Source organism: Maylandia zebra, linkage group LG1, assembly GCF_041146795.1.
Source record: "Maylandia zebra isolate NMK-2024a linkage group LG1, Mzebra_GT3a, whole genome shotgun sequence".
Classification (NCBI taxonomy): Eukaryota; Metazoa; Chordata; class Actinopteri; order Cichliformes; family Cichlidae; genus Maylandia; species Maylandia zebra.
This window is the reverse complement of record NC_135167.1, coordinates 22,167,390-22,187,351: the sequence shown is the minus strand read 5'-3', so window position 1 is coordinate 22,187,351 and position 19,962 is coordinate 22,167,390. Positions and strand designations below refer to the sequence as shown.

The 19,962-nt window shown below is 39.9% G+C and overlaps 1 protein-coding gene across 2 annotated transcripts in view; it reads right to left on the bottom strand.

Annotated features, from left to right (window-relative positions):
• Positions 1–19,962, bottom strand: part of fam189a1 (family with sequence similarity 189 member A1) — a 112,646-nt gene that overhangs the window by 22,741 nt on the left and 69,943 nt on the right. The window lies entirely within an intron of this gene.

Sequence of the window (19,962 nt, the reverse complement as noted above, 5' to 3'; positions counted from 1 at the left end):
GGAACAGCATTAGCCGAGGACACTGAGGTCACTAGAAGGAGGAGTTCGATGCGTAAAAAGGTTATTGGGAACACACCTAAACAGATGGAGAGGAGGAGAGCCAGACAAGGAGGTGGAGAAGGGAAGGAGCTGGAGGTGGCATGTAATAAACAGATGGAGCGATAAGTTTAAGTGCTTTTTTCCATGACAGAAAATTGAAAGATTGAGGGGCTGATGGGAAAGCTTGAGGAGCAACTCCTTAGATGGCAGAAAGCAAATAAATAAATAAATAAATAAATAGAAGGAAAAGAGTGAGGATGAATGCAAACAAAAGAAAAAAGAAACGAAGGAGACAACCGGTAATAAATGGGGACAGAAACATGCAGGGGAGGAGACAGACAGAGCATGACTCTGGAGTCCCATGGTGCATCGGTGGTAATGATGTGTATATCTTCTTAATTAGTATTTCATTTGAATGTAATATTAGCTGTCTGGTTCGGTGGCGTAATAGCTGCGCAAGAACAATACCAGACTGAGCAATCTGGTCTTCAAGAAATGTGTTATTAAAAAAAATTTCCATACCTCTAAAACAAGGAGCCTGTCTCATATATTTAATACCGACGTGGCACTACGCATGTTTTTGAAGTTCTGCACTGCAAGGACACAACTGTGCTCAGTAACTTGCTGCCCGACCATTGGTGACATCTTGAGAGACATTAGTCAAAAATAGACTTCCCATCTGTTAAAATAAAAAAAAATGTTTCAAAGTGGATGACAAAACATGTCCAACATGAAGGACATAATGTTGTTTCAACCAAACAGCACAGGATGGCCACGTGCCGTGAGCAAAATCCTTGCTGTTGTTGTTTAAATGCAGTTATAATCAATATTTGGATTCCTCCATCAGCAGATAAACATGACAGTGTCTCTGGTGAATGGATTTGGATACTGAATGAATCACAATCTGCACTACAAGCTGGACATGCAGCTGAACACTTTGTCTAACAACAATCACCACAAGGACAGACACAAAGACAACGACTCAAAACTCCTTATTGTAAATTATTTTTAATTTACTAAATCACTGTAACCTAGTCATTTCCCAGCTTTTCTGATAAATGTAAATTATATGTTCTTCTTCTCCTCAATCTTTCCATTTATATTAACAGCAAGCTATTGCACAAACTGAGAGCATAATCACTTATGCGTCTTTCACTTACACCCACACTGACCTGTTACCAGTTAATCTAATTAGCTGCAAAACGTTTCCTTTTAGCACCACTAACTTTCTTACTTACCAGCCTTCTGTTGGCTCATTCCACTTTTTTTCTTTTTTTGCAATCAAATTCAAAAGAAAATAAGCTAAACAAGCTTTTTCTTAACATGGCAAATTTTCTCACTTTGATATGTTTTCCACAATCTAGTTTTAATCAAATATGTGTTCACGAGAACTGCAAATTACTACATTCTGTTTATATTCACAACTTACACAGTGTCACAATTTTTGGGGGTTTGTACCTCTTCACAAACAACTGCCAGTAGTCTCCGCCAACAACTCACAACTGGTTCATTAATAGGCATTTTTCCCTCATGGCCAGTTGATTAAGTCATCTGAGCGCAGTGATAATCTGTTTGATGAAAATATAATGCCAAACAAATAGCTGTGGCGTTATACTGTAAGGTTCATATTCTCTGTAGCTCTCTAGTGTTATAATTATTACAGTAAGAAACTGTTTTGTTTTTTATTTCACAATAAGTACAATTTTTTGATACTGTCAAATCTAGCTGCCAGCACTTTTCCATAATTTAACAGAATACATTTCTTACAGAGAGTGTTTTTCTTCCTTTTAAGATGCATGGAAAATGATACGCAGCGTGTGGCTATACATAAATCTGAACTGTACCGCTTGAGCTAATTTATAAAACAATAGCTAAATCATGAAAGCACGTATACACACACACTGTATAGTGCTGTCAAACACACTGTCATATAGGGAATTTGATCAATTGTCTCCTTGACAAAACATTAGCTCATTATCATCGATTAGATGCATCTGTAAATAGCAGCTATGACTGATTTTCTGACTGCTGGACAAAGTGTGGAAGTGTCTGTGTACACAGGGCTGACATTTGTCAGCCAAACCAACAGGATCTGCCTGTTACGGTTTAAAAAACATAAACACACGGATCTACTGTTTCTGCTCATTCTTTCTGACAAGTGTTTTGAAACTATCTAACTGAGGTTTGTAAAAAGCAACATCACTAATGCAAGGCTGTGCTGCACAATTTTCTCTTGGCATCCTGGATTTATTATTCTCTATTCAGGTTGCACCCAGCCATGGTGAGGGCTCTTTTGGTGTGGAAATTAATACGGTATTGTAGATGAATATGGTAATAAGCAGAGAAACAGACGTTTTGTCACAATATCCCCAATTGGTTCATCCTGTATTGACAGTAATAGTTAACATTTGCAGACGGCTGTTTTGTGGAAGTGAACAGGAAGCAGAAGGCATTTTCATTAGTTCAACTGGGGCTGCAGGAGCATTTAACTTGAATGATGCCACGACAGAAAATACCATGATGAGGTTATTGTAACGTGCAAACTGATGACAGTAAAAGCTCCTTGGCTGACACACACGGCCATAAGTTGCACATTATTGAAAGCACTCCGTGTTTGCCTTGTTGCCTGCTGAGCCAGTCAGATACAGTACTGTGCCTCAAACAATTACCAACTGCAATTCAAACAGAGGAGAAAACTGTTTTTCTTTATCAAAGCTCCAGTGACTGCTGGAGTGCAGCGCCGTAATATCATGTTTCTTTAAAAGGATATTTAATTTCTAGTCGGGCGCATTTGCATAACTGTTTCGTGAATCTGTGTCAGATCTTACAATTACCCTTTATCTCAATATATGGCTACAATAAAAAGCACACAGCCATGAAACAGAAGAGCAGGTGCAGCCAACTTCATCGGTTCAGATTTACTATGCCGCTCGTGCAGACACCCAAATGTGTGTGTGTGCATGTGTGTGTGTGTTTCTATTTTAGAAAAGACCACAAATAAATCCCTTTGATTTGTCCTCCCCAGGCCTGTGTGATTGAGGCTCTCACCTGTGCACCGCAATGTTTTCTCATTGCTGAACTGATTGTCATGCCTGGCCTCATACAATACTTTCTCATTACCATGTAGGATCACACAGCACCATTAGCAGCTAGTCATTAATTACTGCTGTGCTGGCCTCTGCATGCCAAAGAGGAAAACACACACACAAAAAAGCCACACACACGGCACTCGGTCGTGGCAGATTTACGCTGCATGTCATCATCACATCGTTTAACACTCTCTACGGAGGAGAATACACCATAATACAATCACCATTCATCTCCATCAGACACACATAGATTAGCATATAAGGCCCAAGGTGTGCCGCTGTAATTCTCCATAACTGTCACTGAGGCTCAAATCATTTGGTTGCAGCTTAGCCTCTTAGTGTTCTGCATCCAGTTTGTTCTTCACATGCAAAGAAAAGTGATGATGCTTTTTGTATGGATGCATGCATCCATACAAAAACTGTAAAACTGCTACAGTTATATTGTCCGGGGCAACATTTTCCCAAGCGTTTTCTATGGATTTCTTAAAGGACTGGAAGCTGCCTGATTGCCTGATTTATTTCTATGAAAGCTGCTCACTTTTCATACTCTGAAAAACACAGACTATAAAAAGAGCTCTTAACAATAGTGATAGAAAAGTCAGTTGACTTGCATGGCGATCAGAAGTCTTGCTGCTTCAGGTTTTCTGATTCGTATGATTAAAAAAGATGTGATGAATATCCATCCATCTTCATCCATTTTCATCCTTCCATCCAGGTCGCGGGAGTGCTGGAGTCCGTCCCAGCTGCCACAGAGCAGAAGTTTGAGTACACCCTGGACAGTGCTGACTGGAACATCTGTTACTGTTACATCCATGATATTCCAGAGCGTGGATGGTGAAATAACCTTCACAGCCCAAAACCACTCTGGGTGGCATGTTTTTTGTCATATTTTATTTTCATCTCAAGAAATAGCCCAACCAGCAAGTCAAGTAGTATCATTCTATCAAAGCTGCAAGCGTTTCAAGGATGCTCACAATGACAGTAAGGCAGTGAGTCATTCCCAAATCATCAAAAATGCATGTTTGATACTCCTCTGCATTAGAAGTTAAAATTTAATCTTATCAACGGGCATATTTGAAAATCAACCCAAGTAGTCTGTAAAACACAAACGTCCACAATGAACTCCTGCTTGGCATATTCACAGTCTTTGTGCTACGCTAACCAGCTGTTGGCTGTAGCTGCATATTTAACAGAGAGTCGCGTTGATCTTCTGGCCATCACAAATCTCCAAAATGCCAAAGTAGTCCTTTAAGAATGTGGACTTTTAAAGGAATTCAGAAGTTGTCAATTCAGCGGTTTATATAAACACTCAACTATACATTCATCTTTAAAAGTTCTGTCTAAAGAAGCAGGGCAAAAAGAGATGTATGTGCTGCAATCTCCAATTCTCTGTGTTAAAGCCCTTTTCCATGTATGTGCTTCCATGACCACCATCACAAATAAGCCTTGTGCTGAAGAGCTGAACTCACATTGCTTTATTATAAGCTTACTAAAGGTATTTAATTGAAAAAAGATCAAAGGAAACTGGGGGCTCTTACTGCATATCACCAAATGACAATGTCAGCAGTATTTTCAGCAGGAATAATGGAATATTTTATAGCCTGAAGCTGCCACATTTGCACAGCTGTCATACAGAAAGTACAGTATGTTCTAACAAGACATTGTACAGTTGTGTGCAAATCTTTCTGGCAAATGAAATAAAAAATAAAATAAATAAAACCAAAAACAGAAATGAATATGAGCTTCTCCTAAATTTTTAATGGAGTGCAACTTGTTTTTTCATGAAGCATAGGTCACTACTGTAACCCCACCCATCACACGCTGTTAGCGGTGTGAGACGCACAGCATTAAGCTCCATCTGCACATTTTCAGCGTTGTTCAGGTTAGGTCATATTAGTGTTTCTTAAAGCACAGTTTGAGTTCTGCTTTCATAACAACCAGTCTCTTTTCAGTGTTTGCTTCTTGTCTGGGTGCACGACATTTGCATCAAGAATTTGCTGATGTTGTGCAAAGTCTGTCAGTTTGGCGAGTCGAATTTTCTACCTCTGCCTGCTACACAAGCCCAATGCTTGGTTAATATTTAAGGAAGACTGAGAAAGAAAATCCTCTACCAAGGCCAATGCCCAATATGGAAATTTTCAGGAAGGGGAATCAGATGTGTACCGAAATTTAATGGCTTCTCCTTTTGCCCATGCTCCACCTCTCCACTAAGAATTACAAAATTTAAAAAAAAAAAAAATCTTGCTGGCACATTGTTGGTTAACTTAATTTGAACTTCATTTGTCCATAGCACTTATTTTTAAACTCCTAGCTCATCCAGATGTTACTTAAGAATTCTTTTTTTTTCACATGCCACAACCTCATTTGAAAAGTAGGGTGTGGTAGTAACTGCATTAACAACGCAAGACAGACTAACTTAACATTCATGTTTGCTGACTGTGCTGTACTTTTTTTTTTTTTAACTTACAAAATGATAAGCATAATTGAAAACAGTATTTGCACAGCTACTCTGGTTTGTGGAGCGAGGCAGATGCAAAGGCAGAAATTCAAACAGCCATCGGCTCATCAAAGATGCACTGAAAGTGCAAACCACAGCATGTTATGGATTTCAGAGTACACCTTGTACTCACAAATCTCACAGCTTCGAGTGGATATACAGCATTTTTTAGTGTGTATGAGAACCATCAGAAGTCTGCCAGTTAGCTTTGCAATGATAATGCTGTAATACCCACCATATATCAGTACCAAGAGATGTTTTTTAACCAAGATCTAGGGATAGAAGTTACTGGATTTTAAAGATCTTAGTTTTTAGTTGGGGCTAACCCCTAATCCAAACTAATTCACACTCGACACTGAGTGCTTAGAGCTGTCAAAACCTTAATATTGAAGCTCAGAGCTCAGCTGATGTTTTAACCAGTATTTTATTCAATCATAATTCCATCAATCCATTTCCTTAAAGTGGAGAGTCATTAATTTTACTTTATTTGGATAAAAATCATTGATAAAATTGCTCTAATTCTCACTTATTTTAATACCTTAGTGAAGACTTTCAAAAAAAATTCTGCAGTGTTTTTCAACAAAGCATGTGTTAATCAAGTGAATTGGGGTCTTATTAAGAAGGAAAGACAAGTTAAAGCAGGGAATGATTTATGATGTGTCTTATCAGGCAAGCGACAAATTACTAACATATAAGCATGAAATACCCTCAGTTACTTAATCATCTGTAGCTCTCACATATCACATCAGTTAAAAAACCAAACTAACATGTTGATGGCCACAAACCAGTGAGTGATGTTGGGTCGACTTTTTTAAGAATCAGGTTTCTACATGGTGGCAATTTAGATTACTTGTTGCTGAGTCATTACTTTTAGTGCTGTGCAAAAGTCTTGAGCCATGCTTCTTTTCTTTATAGCTTGCTTCCAAGGAACCAGATTTCCTTATATTTTTTAGAAGTGGTCTTGAGCAGTAGCTCTCTTCTGCAGGCCTTTCAATGTTTTTCTTTGGCTGCTTTCACTAAGTTTCAGTCCTGTCCTCACGCCTAACCATCTTCAAAGGAATTTTGTTGTTGCTGTTTGTTGAGTCATTTAACAGCCATAAATCATTCAAGACAAAAAAAAAAAAAAAAACCCACCTAACTCAATGGATAAACCAATGATGTGTCTACACAAGGCAACAAAACATTTCTTCCCATTTCTTTAGGTGAATCTATGAAATAGGTGCATAAAATCGTATTTTTGTACCAACACGTTAATTCCCAAAGAGTTATTAGCTGAACGGATGAAAGCAGCTGGCATCTTTTACAAAGTTCCTCCTGTACTCCTGTATGGTGTGTGTCCAGTAAGAAACTGGACAAGTGGAGGACAAAAGAAGGAGTGGCAGGCCTTAAAAACTACAGCAGATTAACAGAATCTGAAAGTCATGAGTTTAAGAAACAGGAAGAAAAATCCAGCAAAGACCTGACACACGACCTCAGAGATCCATTATAGACTGATTAATCCAAATCTGGAAATTTCTTGGTTCAAATCATCAACAATAAGCACGGAGTAGGGAAAGGAGTGAGGTACTGCAGTACGTGTCTGCAACACTATCTCCACTAAAGCAAAGTGGAGTCTCTGTCATGATTTGGGGCTGTGTTTCAGTCAGTGGTCGGGTATCTTGTCAGAATTTATGTCATTATGAATGCAGAACAGTATTATCAGAGTTTGATCCACCATACATACCATCTGGAAAGCATCTGGAAACAAAACAGAAGAAGACACAACCAGCATCCAAAGAAGAGCTTTGAAATTCCTGCAAGAAGAGGAAAACTATTCCTGAAGACAACTTAAAGAAATTACAAGAAAGCAGGCCTAAGAGAGTTCAGGCTGTGTTGAAGAATAAAGATGACTTGAAATCTTCACCTTCAAGCTAGAACTGTTTTCGCCTTATATACTGTATTTTATTTCTATTTTCCCTTTTTAATGACCATTTTCCTGACAGAATATAAAGAAAAAGTGTTCAGTACTGTTGCTGTTGGATAAGCACTCTGAGATATTTTACTCTTAGGATAAGCCACCTCTACCACTGGCAGGATATTAATGTTGAGAATCTAACTTTCAGCTCTAATTAAAGTTTTCCTTTTGTGACCAATAGGTGTCAGGCAGGTGCAAACTGGAGTGGCTCAAATGGACGAGCCATCATGACATCAAACGAAGATTCACAGCAACAGATAAAGTTAAATAATGTGGTATGACAATGAGATGCGGGCTCATGTTGTAGTGCTTCCAGTGACTACACTGTAGGGTATAACAACATTTAAATAACCCTCTTTTAAAAGATATTATAATCAACAGCTGTGCTTTAACTGTTTGGAGGGTGAAATAATAATAAGATTTGACAGTTTTGATCAGAAGGGGACAGAACAAAAGGAGAATTTGAATCAGTGTTAACGTCCTCTGACTGCAGCACAAATTAGTATTTAGTCTGCAGCAGCACTGCGACACAACACTATTTATTTTCAATTATCCCTGAGCCACAAGAGATGGAGGCAATGTTGTTTTGTTTTTGCTTCTGCTCAGCAGATCACAACCCCTCTGATTCAGTTTCCCTCTGACACTGTATATCAATCCTCATGCCCCTGCAGAGATCAGAAACATCTGCGCGCAAAAAGCATTTTTACGGACAATGAGAGATCATGACTGAGTTTATAATGGGAAAAAGCAACAGTGTGCTGTGTTTTGGCATTACAGATGAGCTAAATTGCTTTGCCTCTTTAAGTAATGTTACATTACGGACATAAATTGCACAAAGCTTTAGGGTTAAAACATAAGAAAGAAAACAGTGAGTTGGCGTCTGTCATATTGACTTAGAAAAACACAGGAGGAATCAAATAGAGGGCAGCAACAGCTGGATCTCATTGTCTCTCGCTGCTAACAGGTACATTTCTGCTTTCCCCTGTAGTGAGGTGAAGGTGTATATTTATGTCTGTGTGTGTCTGTGTGTCTGTGTTTTCACATCATCAGGATTAGGTGTGATGGAAGTTGAGTGACCCCGAGTTCAGTGCTGGTCCAAATACACAGTGGAGGTGTTGATACTAACTCTCAGCAGCTGAACCCAGGAGACACCACACTAAGCCAGAGGTAATGACTTTATACACTCCTCATCCTGATGGGAAATGGCTTCATTGCAGGAGAGCACATCAATTTAAAGCCTAAGCCATGTAAAGATATCTGTTTATGGATAACGGGAGACATATTAATTTGCAGAAGTCATAACACCAGTACACCCAACTATAAACAGAGTTAAATGCAGCATACAAATCTGCATATTCTCAGTACTGTTTCTTTTTTACCCTCCACAGGGATTAAATTCACATCTTTATGTATTTTGCAATGAATATGAAACTGGGGTTATGGAGGGATTGATGAAGTGTTGACTGCTCTTTGTCGTACCTAAGCTGTTCCTGCAGAGGTCACAGCACTAAAAATAGCTGTAATATTTTCTTATTTTCCTACCAGCTGTATTTAATTGTTCTTACACCAGATGTTTAGTTGTTGACTGTAATATTAAAAAAAGCACCTTGCTTCTTGTCTGTGAAGGTTCTCAGTCATCCAGGTCATCGTAGTCAAAGGAGCTTGCAAAGAAAAGCGTCTGGACTTCTTTAAGTTGCTTGAAGACGTTTCACCTCTCATCCGAGAAGCTTCTTCAGTTCTAAGGTCAAATGGTGGGGAGTCCCAGATTTAAACCTAGTGGGAGTATCCCCCCACAGAGGGACAAAAGGTCCCCCTTGCTTCTGGACTTTGTGCACTTTTGATGTGCAGTCGTGTTGACAGCATGTCAGACTACATCATCGCCAGGTGTGATGGACTGGTGTCTTTGGTTTGAGACGGGCTGCGGAAGTTACAGTCCGACAACTTTTTGTGGCAAATGAGACTTGAAGTCTGAACGGCGTGCACATTACACTACATCTTACAAGATCGTCTTGAATGTAACCTTTGACTTCTTAATAATGTCTTTTAACACCTAAAGTATAGCTCTCTACTTCAAAATGTTCACATGAGAAAAAGAATTTATATGACAGGTAATCAGGGAGGCAGTGTTTGGGAAGTAGAAGTATAGGCTCTGTATAGAGAGCGGAGAAGTTGGTCTCTGTGCCAGCACTCGCACTTATTGATTAAAACAGACCATGAAAGACAATATCACCCTGAGGGTCAGTAGCTGATTAACCTCTACTTCTCAACATTTTAATCAACTGCTGACCTCTAAAGGGCTAAAACAAGAAGGCTTTGCCTTCTCTGCTCCTCTCTGCAGGCTCTTAGTAGGGGGGCTGCTGTAATGAGACAGCCTATAATGAAGTTGGTCCCAGAAGACACTCACACCACACAGAAGTACAGGAGGAACTTTGTAAAAGATGCAGACTGCTTTTGTCTGTTCACTGAAAACCAATGATGATGCTGTACCAATTAAACGAATCATACAATGGAACGCACAAAACGTAGTACAGACTAAAATCTGTTTCTAAAAAAAAGAAAGTAAAGGATCAAACAACTGGAAATCTTACCATAATAGAAAAAAATCTTTGTCTGTGTTTTACTTCTTTGGCCGCAAACTCCTGCTAGACCACTTGGAACAAAGCAACCAAACATGGCACACAAGTAAATCTTCCACAACAACAACATTTAATTTATACCCACAAAAGCTGAATTGTGCACGACAAACAATGAATCCATCCATTTCCATTTATTTGTCCGAGGCTGGGTTGCAAGGGCAGCAGGTGAGTAGTGAAGCCTAGACCTCCTTCGCCCCAGGCACCTCCTCCAGCTCACCTGGGGGAAAACTCAAACCAGCAGAGAGACATAACCGCTCCAGTGTGTCACGAGTCTACTCCTGGTAGGTAGGATGCCCAGCCATGCACTCAAAATGTCCTCAAGTGGATAAAGACCTGATCTAGCATTCTGTGACTGGGATGAATTGTTCATCCCATTCATCATTGTTCCTCATGGATGAACTCCCCTTTCTAGTTCCCTGGCATAGAACTTCACAGGAGGGAAGCACACTCTGCCAATCCAGATGCACCACTTTATTTCTCCACATGGCGCTGCAGAGACATGTCAACCAAGACAGCTCTACAACATTTAGGCCTTAAGGAACTTGGGGAAAAAGCTCATCCACCCCAGGGGCCAGGCCACAGTGGAGTTATTTAACTACCTCGGTAACCTTGCCCCCGGTGATGGACAGGGTGTCCTGAGTCCTGAGGGACCTGACAGTTTGCCAGAATTGCTTCAAGACAGACTGAAAGTCTTGTACTATGGCTACACCAAACTCTTCCAACACCGAAATTTTTGCTTCAGCTACCACCAGAGTCATGTTCCGCTTGGCCTACCAGTACCCAGCAGCTGATAGGTCTCTCCCCCTCTGATTTCCACCATGTGGTTGAAAAGTTACCAACAGGAACCAATAGGCATGTGGTGCATTGTCTATTTGGACTCAGTGTCCCCAGACACCTTTGGAATACGGGAATTGTAGATCTCATGGACCAAGGCCCCCGCCAGACATTCCCAGTACACTTTCACTATACATTTAGGCACCTCAGGCCTGTCCAGCATTTTCCCCCACCATTTAATCCAACTCATCATTAGAGATTCAGAGAAAACGGCATTATTTTTGGATCATGTTCTTCTTGCACGATACAGCTTTGATCTGCATTTGTGGATGTTATGATTGATTCACAGACACTGATTTTTAAAAGTGTTTCTGAGCCCGTGCACTGATTTCCATGGATAATCATGCCTATTTTTAACAGTGTGCTGCCTGAGGGCCCAGAGATCAGTGAAATCCAATACTGATTTTTGGATTTGTCCCTTGTAAGTAGAGATTTCTCCAGATTCTTTTGATGATATTATTATCCACAGATGAGGAGATATTCAAAATCCAGGCAATTCCATGTTGTTTTTTGAAAATTTGTGAAACTCTGCCCATCTTTAATTCTGAGAAACTCTGCTTCTCTAAGACGCTCTTTTTATACCAAGTCATGTTACTGACCTGCTGCCAGTTAACCTACAAAACATTCCTAAAGCTGTTTCCTTTTAGTACCACTTACTTTTCCAGACTTTTGTTGTCCTTGTCATTTGTCCCCAAATAAGTTAATATTTTTCAAGACATAGTAAGAGATAGTTTAGATATTTAATATCTTTTCTATTGCAAATAATTGCATTCTTTCAGACAGCAATGTAAGTTTTTGCCATCATATTTGACAACCATCTAGCAACAGACTAAAATGTCCTGATTATAGTCTTTATGCGCCTATAACACCTTATGAAAGCATCCTATCATTTTACTTTCACAGCAACATCTCTTTTATAGCCACAAAAGTTGAATCATACGTGCCTAACAACCACCTAGCAACAGGCTGAAATTAACCATTTTTAGCATATAAACAACATCTACCATACTCTCCCAACAGCACAAACAAGCCAAACAATACTGTAGAAGGGGTGTGCACTAGTTCAGTTAATCTACTGTGGTTTATTTGACACAATCAAAGAACCACTGAACTAGTGCTAGACTTGTGTATACACCAACATTTTAATCCTTGATTCTCATATTAAAAACACTCTCAGTCAGACTGCTGTGAAACCCTAGTCAGACATTTAAGGCCCCCCGACGTGATGATGGAGTCTGCTGACATTGGTGCTCTCCCATATTTTCCTCAAATGTCACTTCAGGTTGACTTTTGTGCCGTTGAGTGAAATGCCTCCACAGCTATACCGTGGTTTAGTCTTTTGTTTAGCACCGCCATGTGAACATTTCTCCATATATATTTATAAATTAAGGGAATCCGATCAAAAACTAATGGCTACATGTAATTATTTCTGCTGACATCAGCTAACATTCGATATCACCAAGCTGCTAGCATGGCAGCCGATACTAGCCTCACACAGACTTGGTAAAAAGCATCATATAATAAGTAAACATAAATGTGCCAGGGACTGTGACATCAGCATACTAACCCTATTCCCCCAACTTATTATTATATAAATAAGGTTTACAATATTAAATGATATTTGTATTTTGTATTGAATATGTATTTGTATCTTTAAGAAAATGTTAAATTATGTAAATAAGAAATGGGAAAGTTATTTACTTTAACTCATGGCAAAGCAAAACAAAAAATCATTTAGCCAAGTTCCCCAGAAGCCTCTCTTTCAAAATGCAATTCTGGGTACAAGAACACCTGGGGAAATAAAAGCTTGATTGAATAACCAAAACCGGAAGCGGAAAGCCCTTTTGTGTTCCCAGGTAATTTGTAGATGTCCCCAGGTAGCTGAAATGGTGAATGCTGGAAAAAGCAAAGGTAACTGTGGAAACTCAACCTGACAAAAGAAGAAAACAAAGAAGAAAACAAAAAGCTCAGTGGGGCAAAAAGGCAAAGAAAGTAAACAGGACGGGTGATGCAAATAAAGAGTAGGGAAAGATGCCACTTTAAAGGATGAGATACACCCTAAACCCTAAATATTTGATATTTTGATCATTTTAGAATAAAGATGAAAAAATCCGGTCTTGTTATTTATTGGCATCACCATCACATACAGTACAAGTGGTTACATGAATGCCTCGGTATAATCCACTAAAGGCAAGGCAAGGCAAGTTTATTTGTATAGCACAATTCAACAACAAGGTGATTCAAAGGCCAAAATGTAATCATAATTCTCTTTATTTCTGTTTTAGGTGCTGACAGTGATCATTATGGTAGAAGAAGAGGAAAGTGAGATGAGCTGTAACTATTTTGCTGAAATGCTGCTGCTGCCTGGATCATGCTGCTGCAGCTCCAATGAGCCATCAGATAAGAGGGTCTATCTAATTCATATTCTAATTAATATGGAGCCTCACTTCCTGCGTTTCAGGGCCTTAGGGGAGGACACCATTCATCAGGCATTATCTTGAGCCGAAAGGTTACCGCTCATCCAGCCAGCCGTGCTCTTTTACACTCTGCCCCAGTGCTCTCTCGCACTGTTCATACCTTTGTCCAATCCCTCACCCGTCATTTCCTGTCATTTTGCACATAAGACGAGCATGCAGAGGACAGAAATAAAATAAATCAACAATAGCTACTGTAGGTGTGTATGTGTTTGTGCGTGTAGGGGGGATGTTTTTAAACACTCAATGAAACAAGGTGATATAAATGCAAGGGAAAAACATCAAGTGAATAAAAGGAGGCAGCTGGATTCAAAAAGCATCTCAAATTGCCTACAGGGAAGCATCTTTTAGCTTATGTGGGAAACAGCGCGGAGTGGATCATCTGTCTTTCTCACAGTATGGAGCATTCATTTCTATTTATTGATACTAGACTCAGTTCTTTTATTGTGACTGTTTTGGAGGAATAAAATTAAGTTTTCAGCACCCGCAGTTAAATGAACAATAAATAAATGCAAAACAAAGAGAAGCCATAGGTGCAGAGCAGCCGTAGGGGAGGCATAGGCAGCGATGAGATGCATTTAATCATTAACATCCCCACACCCACCCTCACCACACACTCACACAAAATCTTCTGCTTACTAAAATAATGAAAACAATCAAATCAGTCTTCATGATATTATTAAAAAATAAGTGCGTTTGTAAAGCAGTTACACTTACTGTGCGTGTACGCAAGTGCTTTCTGTATCAGTGGGTGAAAATAAAACACTACCGACTTTTTACATACACTTACCAACCACTTTTTGGCTTGCTAGTAATGAGCTGGACCCCTTTAGGGATCTGAACTGCATTATTCTTTTTTTAAAAATATGTTTTTGGGGCTTTTTAGCCTTTTGATAAGACTCTAGAGAGAAGGTAGGGAAGTTGGAAGAAGGACCAGGGGTAGAGACACACACAGTAAATGGCCTTGGGGTGGATTCAAACACAGACATCTGAATTAGCCTTATGGAATTTGGGTCGTCTGGTCAACCCAGCGAACTAAACTGGCGTCTTTTCCTTAACCCTTTGTGGCCCAGATTGAAAAAGGTGCTGGAAACATTCCTCAGCTTTTGATCCATGTGGAGATGATACCATCACACACTCGATGCAGATTTGTCGAGGCCAGTTAGGCATAGTGAAGTTATTGGCATGTTAAAGAAACCAGTTTCAGATGATCTGAGCTTTTGTGCAGGTGGGCACACTGTAGTCAGAAATGGCAGCAACTAGCAGCAGAGCACATATGTATATAATGAATTGCCCGGTGAGTGTTTACTCTGGTTTTTGAAAAAGAAAAATTACAGCACTGTTCCCTTTTGGAGTTGGAGAAATTTAATAAGGGAGGAGAGTAAGTAAAGCCCACTGCCACTACTGTCCTGGGAGTCTTATTTCTATGGAATGCAAGGCTGAACAAGGAAGTGTTATAATAAAGAATATTTACATTGTGGTGGACCACTAGAAGACTCCACTCACACCCAGTGTGTAGGAAGTGTGTTCCTGTGTTTTGTGGCGCGATATGCGCAGTTGATGTTGGAGACGAATAAAGAAGGAGTGAGAACTGAGAGCTCTGTGTCGTTGATGCTTACCTCCATAACATATGCTTTATATAGTAAATCCTAAAGCAAAATGGTCAATGTGCAAAACTGAAATAAAATGTATATTACAACAAGCCTATAACAAGTATCTTATGCACTCTTGTACTTTACACATTAGTAGACGATATGCTTGTTTGAGGTTTTCAAAATATAAAAGTAATGTATTATTAATTTAGTATGTAATTGTCAGGTTAAGGCTGTGTGCAGGCAGGACTGGAAGTAGAAGGACCCAAAGTGCAGACACTCGGAGGCAGAAAGTAGCTCAAAACTCAGCTTTTATTGCTGGATGGCAAAAAGTGGCAAAACGTAACAAAAATCCAAATAAACTTACATGACCAGGCAGACAGAACACACAGCCTAAATGAGAGTAGATCACAACACAGACACAAAGAAACACAGGGCTTAAATACACAGAGGGAGCAATCAGGGAATGGATAACAGGAGGGAAACACGGCTGGGGCAAATCAGGCCTAACGAGACAAGGGGAAGCAAAACCAGACACATTAACATCAGACATGGACTTTCAAAGTAAAACAGGAACCATAACACAGACTCACAGGCAGGCACTACAACAAAGGGAACAGAGACGTGGGACCAGGGCAGACACAGACACTGACTGGACGTGGGGATACAGCAGACAGGGGAGACAGCAACTATGGAACACAGACAGAAAACCAGAACACTAAAACTCTAACCAAACCCCACCCAGAGAACCTTAACTAAGAATAATCCTAAAACCCATAAAGCAAAGCTAGAATATAATGAAACAACAAAATCAAAGAACCAAAAACACAAAACACTGGGTCAACGACCCAGGGACCCTAACAGTAATGAGCTCTCTAACGTGGAGGTATAATTCAAATACAGATAAAGTACATGTGAACTGTGCTTAAGACTTTCATTTGTATAAAGATGCTTTAGTTAGTTGGTATAGTTCTGCTTGTACGATAACAGTGATTCTCTTAAGTGTAACAATAGTATTGCCACATGTGCCGCTCCCTCAGTATACACATACACAATTAAGAGAAACACTGAAATGGTTAACCAACCTGAAAACAGAGATGACTGTACAAACATGAAATTAAAGATGCATTGTAAAACATCCGGCAAAGTCTCTGAATCAGTAGAGCTTTGTTGCCTGAGGCTGAGCCACTATGCTCACACACAGTTTAGTACTGAGGGGGTGATGCGAGCATGGGTAGGAATCGTTACTCAAAAGACATTTCTTTAATAACCCTCCTCGTTTTTCTTTCAGCTGCTTAGACTGAAGTTGGTTTCCAGAGCAAAGATGCTCTGACTCACTGATTTGAATGCATTCTTGACAGATTGATTCACAGTATGTGAGAAGAAAGGAGGTGATCTGAGGAGCAGTGGGAGAGGGAGAGTGGCAGCGCTAATGCAAACTGACCAGAAGTGACAGGCAAACTGTGACCAGAGGGAGGACACTCCTGAAGCACACTCACACGCACATCTCTCAGCTCGCCTGGCGTACAAAGAACTAACACACGCTCTTTATTCAGGTTGGCAGAGAGGTGGCTTTAGAGAGGCCACTCGTCAGCAGGAGGACTTGGGGTGAAGTCTCCGTGTTGGCAGACAGCCACCCTCCTCGAGCATCTCTAAACAAGACGCTTCAGTTCCACGCACCAGGTTAACAGAACTCACACCAACAGCTGCTGTTTATGATTAACTGTACAGCATTTACTGCATTGTGACTAGGTAGAAGACACTCTAGAGGGACTTGGAAACACACTCATATTTGGCAAGTTAGGTTGGTTTTGTCACATTTAATGATACAAATTTATAGCAATTCCACTTGCTAGACAGCTTTCATTACAACAAAGAAACAGACACAAAAAAAGAAGTCTGTTTTCCAACCTGCAGATTGGATTGCATTTGAACTTCTGTTTCCTTCTAGAAACACAGTGAATCACAAATGGCACTGGATAAACACGTGCAGACAAATATCCACACGAATCCAAAATGAACTTTAAGATTTGACAAAGGGTGCGGGAAAGATGCAAAAGGTGTTGCCTAGAAACAGAAAAAATATTCCTTTTCTGGCTCAGAACCAAAGAAAATTCATCAAAACAAATGCAAAGCCTGTTTCTCTGCCTTTGTCCCTGTGCCTCAGACCACATCACCGCAGCACCACGAAACCGTCTTCTCGTACGTTACGGTTTAGTTCTTTCCCCCGAGAGACAGGAGTTCAGTTAAATAGGGGTCAATGTGCAAACATGTTATGAGTTAACTTGCTGAAACACTGATTGGCCACAACACTAAAACCACTGACAGTTGAAGTGAAAGATTAATCCCCTTGCAACGATGCAAAGTTCTGCTGTGGAACCTTGTGTATTCATGAGGATATTACTTTGACACCTACCACCCATCCGAGTAATGATGAAAACCAAGCATATTCCCTCACAACCATGCCTCTGCCTAGCAGCAACTTATGAAGAACTCAAGGCTTCGCCCCAAAATCAAGTCCACTGAGGCCCCACCCTGCAACCACAGGACCTAAATGATCTGGTTCCAAAGTCACACTTCCACAGTCCTGCATCCATCCATGCCCCAAACTGCAAGAGCTGTTTTGAGCTGTGGTGTGATGCAGATGTTTACTGCCTTATACCAGAGTCTATTTCCATCTTTAGTGAGCTCTGAGGAGTGGAAAAATTCAAAGGTATGGACCCAGGCATATTTACTACTACAGAAAATTCCACAGTAATATGAGATTAACTGAAATGTGCTACTATTTAACCTTCCTGTTTGGTTATGATTAAGCCGTCTGTGTTATGAAATCTTTAATGTGGATACAGAAAATGAGCGTTAGCAGCCATTTCAAAGAAAATCCATCTTGCTTTATATGAGGACTTTAGCATTTGTCATTTTCATAAATCTCTACCAATGCAGCATTTTGACTGCATGGCTAAAAAACATTTCATTCTGACTGCGAGTTGGATGTTTTGGAAAGCCAGTGATCAATAAAGTCACTAATAAAACATGACAGGTGGTTGTTGCGTCATTTTATTGTCTCAGAGTGACAGATTGCAGGCGTGTTTGTGTAATAATTAGAAGGAGAGAATGCATATTTAATTAATTCCTTCCATCAGAGAGAGAAGGCTTTGAGCCTCTTTTAGATCATTGTTTTGTTTTTACCCATCTCCATCTGCTGAATGTCACCACAAACTAATAACAGGGTTATACTGTGATATTAAATTTTTGTTTTTCATATTTGTTTTTATGCAACAGTATAGACTAAAGGAAGTGTTTTAATATTTAAATCTCTTATACGTTGGCATTATTGTTTCAAGCCTGTCCAATATGTAGGATTACATGCACTCTGTCTGTGGTGTGATTTATAGTTAATCACAGTACAGTTTAAAAGGTTGTGCTTTTACCTGTTTTCTGTCATTTATACACCGTTGCAAAGATCACCGATCATATTAAGATGTAAGAAAACCTTTTAAGACACAAGCTCATGTTTTCTGACAGCTCAGCATGGATTTCCTTATATGGTCGTGTCAGTCAGGAAGGGCTCTGTCTGCAGAAGCCAGGTGAGGATTAGATTTTTGTAGATTAAGTGCATAAACACACTTTTAAAAAAGTGCAAGACGATAGTTTTATCCCCTAAAGTGTCACTTTAAGTCTTTAAGGGATAAAATCAGGCAAAATGAAGATTTCCCACATCATGTCAGTTCAACTTGATAATTTAAGTGAAAGATGTTTCTATGTGTGTTGCTACCAAAAAGAGGTTATTAAAATTTACAGAAGTTAACCTTTCGCTTATTTGTGTAGAGTGAGTAAAAAAGATGGATTTTAATATTAAAACACATCAGGCTTGCTGTTTTTTATTGCCCTCTCCTAGTACTGGTCTCCTGTCAGCTCTGCAATGCAACTGATATTAAAACAAAAGCAAGTCTAAGTGTAAAGTCATAATGAATGGGTGTAAGCAAACTCATATCTAAGTGCATTCCTTCTGACACTGCACCGTCTCTACCCCAAACACCGCACTTCACTCAGTCGTTCACAGCTCACACATTTGCACACGTATGCATTTTTGTCATTTTTGTCTGTCTGACACACACACAGACACACAGACACACACTTCCTGTCTCTCTGTTTTCCTTTAGCAACTCCTGACAGGTGGTCCTGCGGGGCCAATCTCAGCTGGCAGTAGGCTACATCTACCACTAAAACCTCTCCATCTGGGTCAAGTCAGAGAATTACAGGCCTCTGAGGAAGATGGAGACAAAAGATACATGCACTTACACACACACACAAACACAGACACTGATTTGAAATCAGTATGCATGAATTATTTATGCATGCGCGTATCATGACAGGTGTCTCTGAGTCTTAGTGTCACGTCGCTCGGCGTCCTTTATGTCAGCATGTGTTGTGCATTTGTGAGTCTACATGTGCGCATACAGTTGTGATAAAATCTGGAGCCTGGTGTCTCTTCACAGCAGCCTAATTACACAGGATGGCAGGCAGCGGTAGCAGCGTTTAGACCATTTTCATACTCCGAATGAGTCCCCTGAAATCATTGCACACTTTCTTTCCTTCCTTCTCGAAGACAGTTTGAATTAATAGAGCTATGGTGATGCAACGCAGTAAAAACAGTTGAATAGCAGTCACAAAAGCATTGCCAAAATATAAAAAATGAAAGATGCATTTAAAGAAAACGGAAGAAGAAAATGTCCATGAATTGAATGAAGTTACCCTCCAAGCTGGTAGCAGCCTCAAAGAAATGAAGTGGAAAGAAATAGAAGCTGCGTTTCCATTTTATGGCTTCTCTAATAAAAACAAAAATC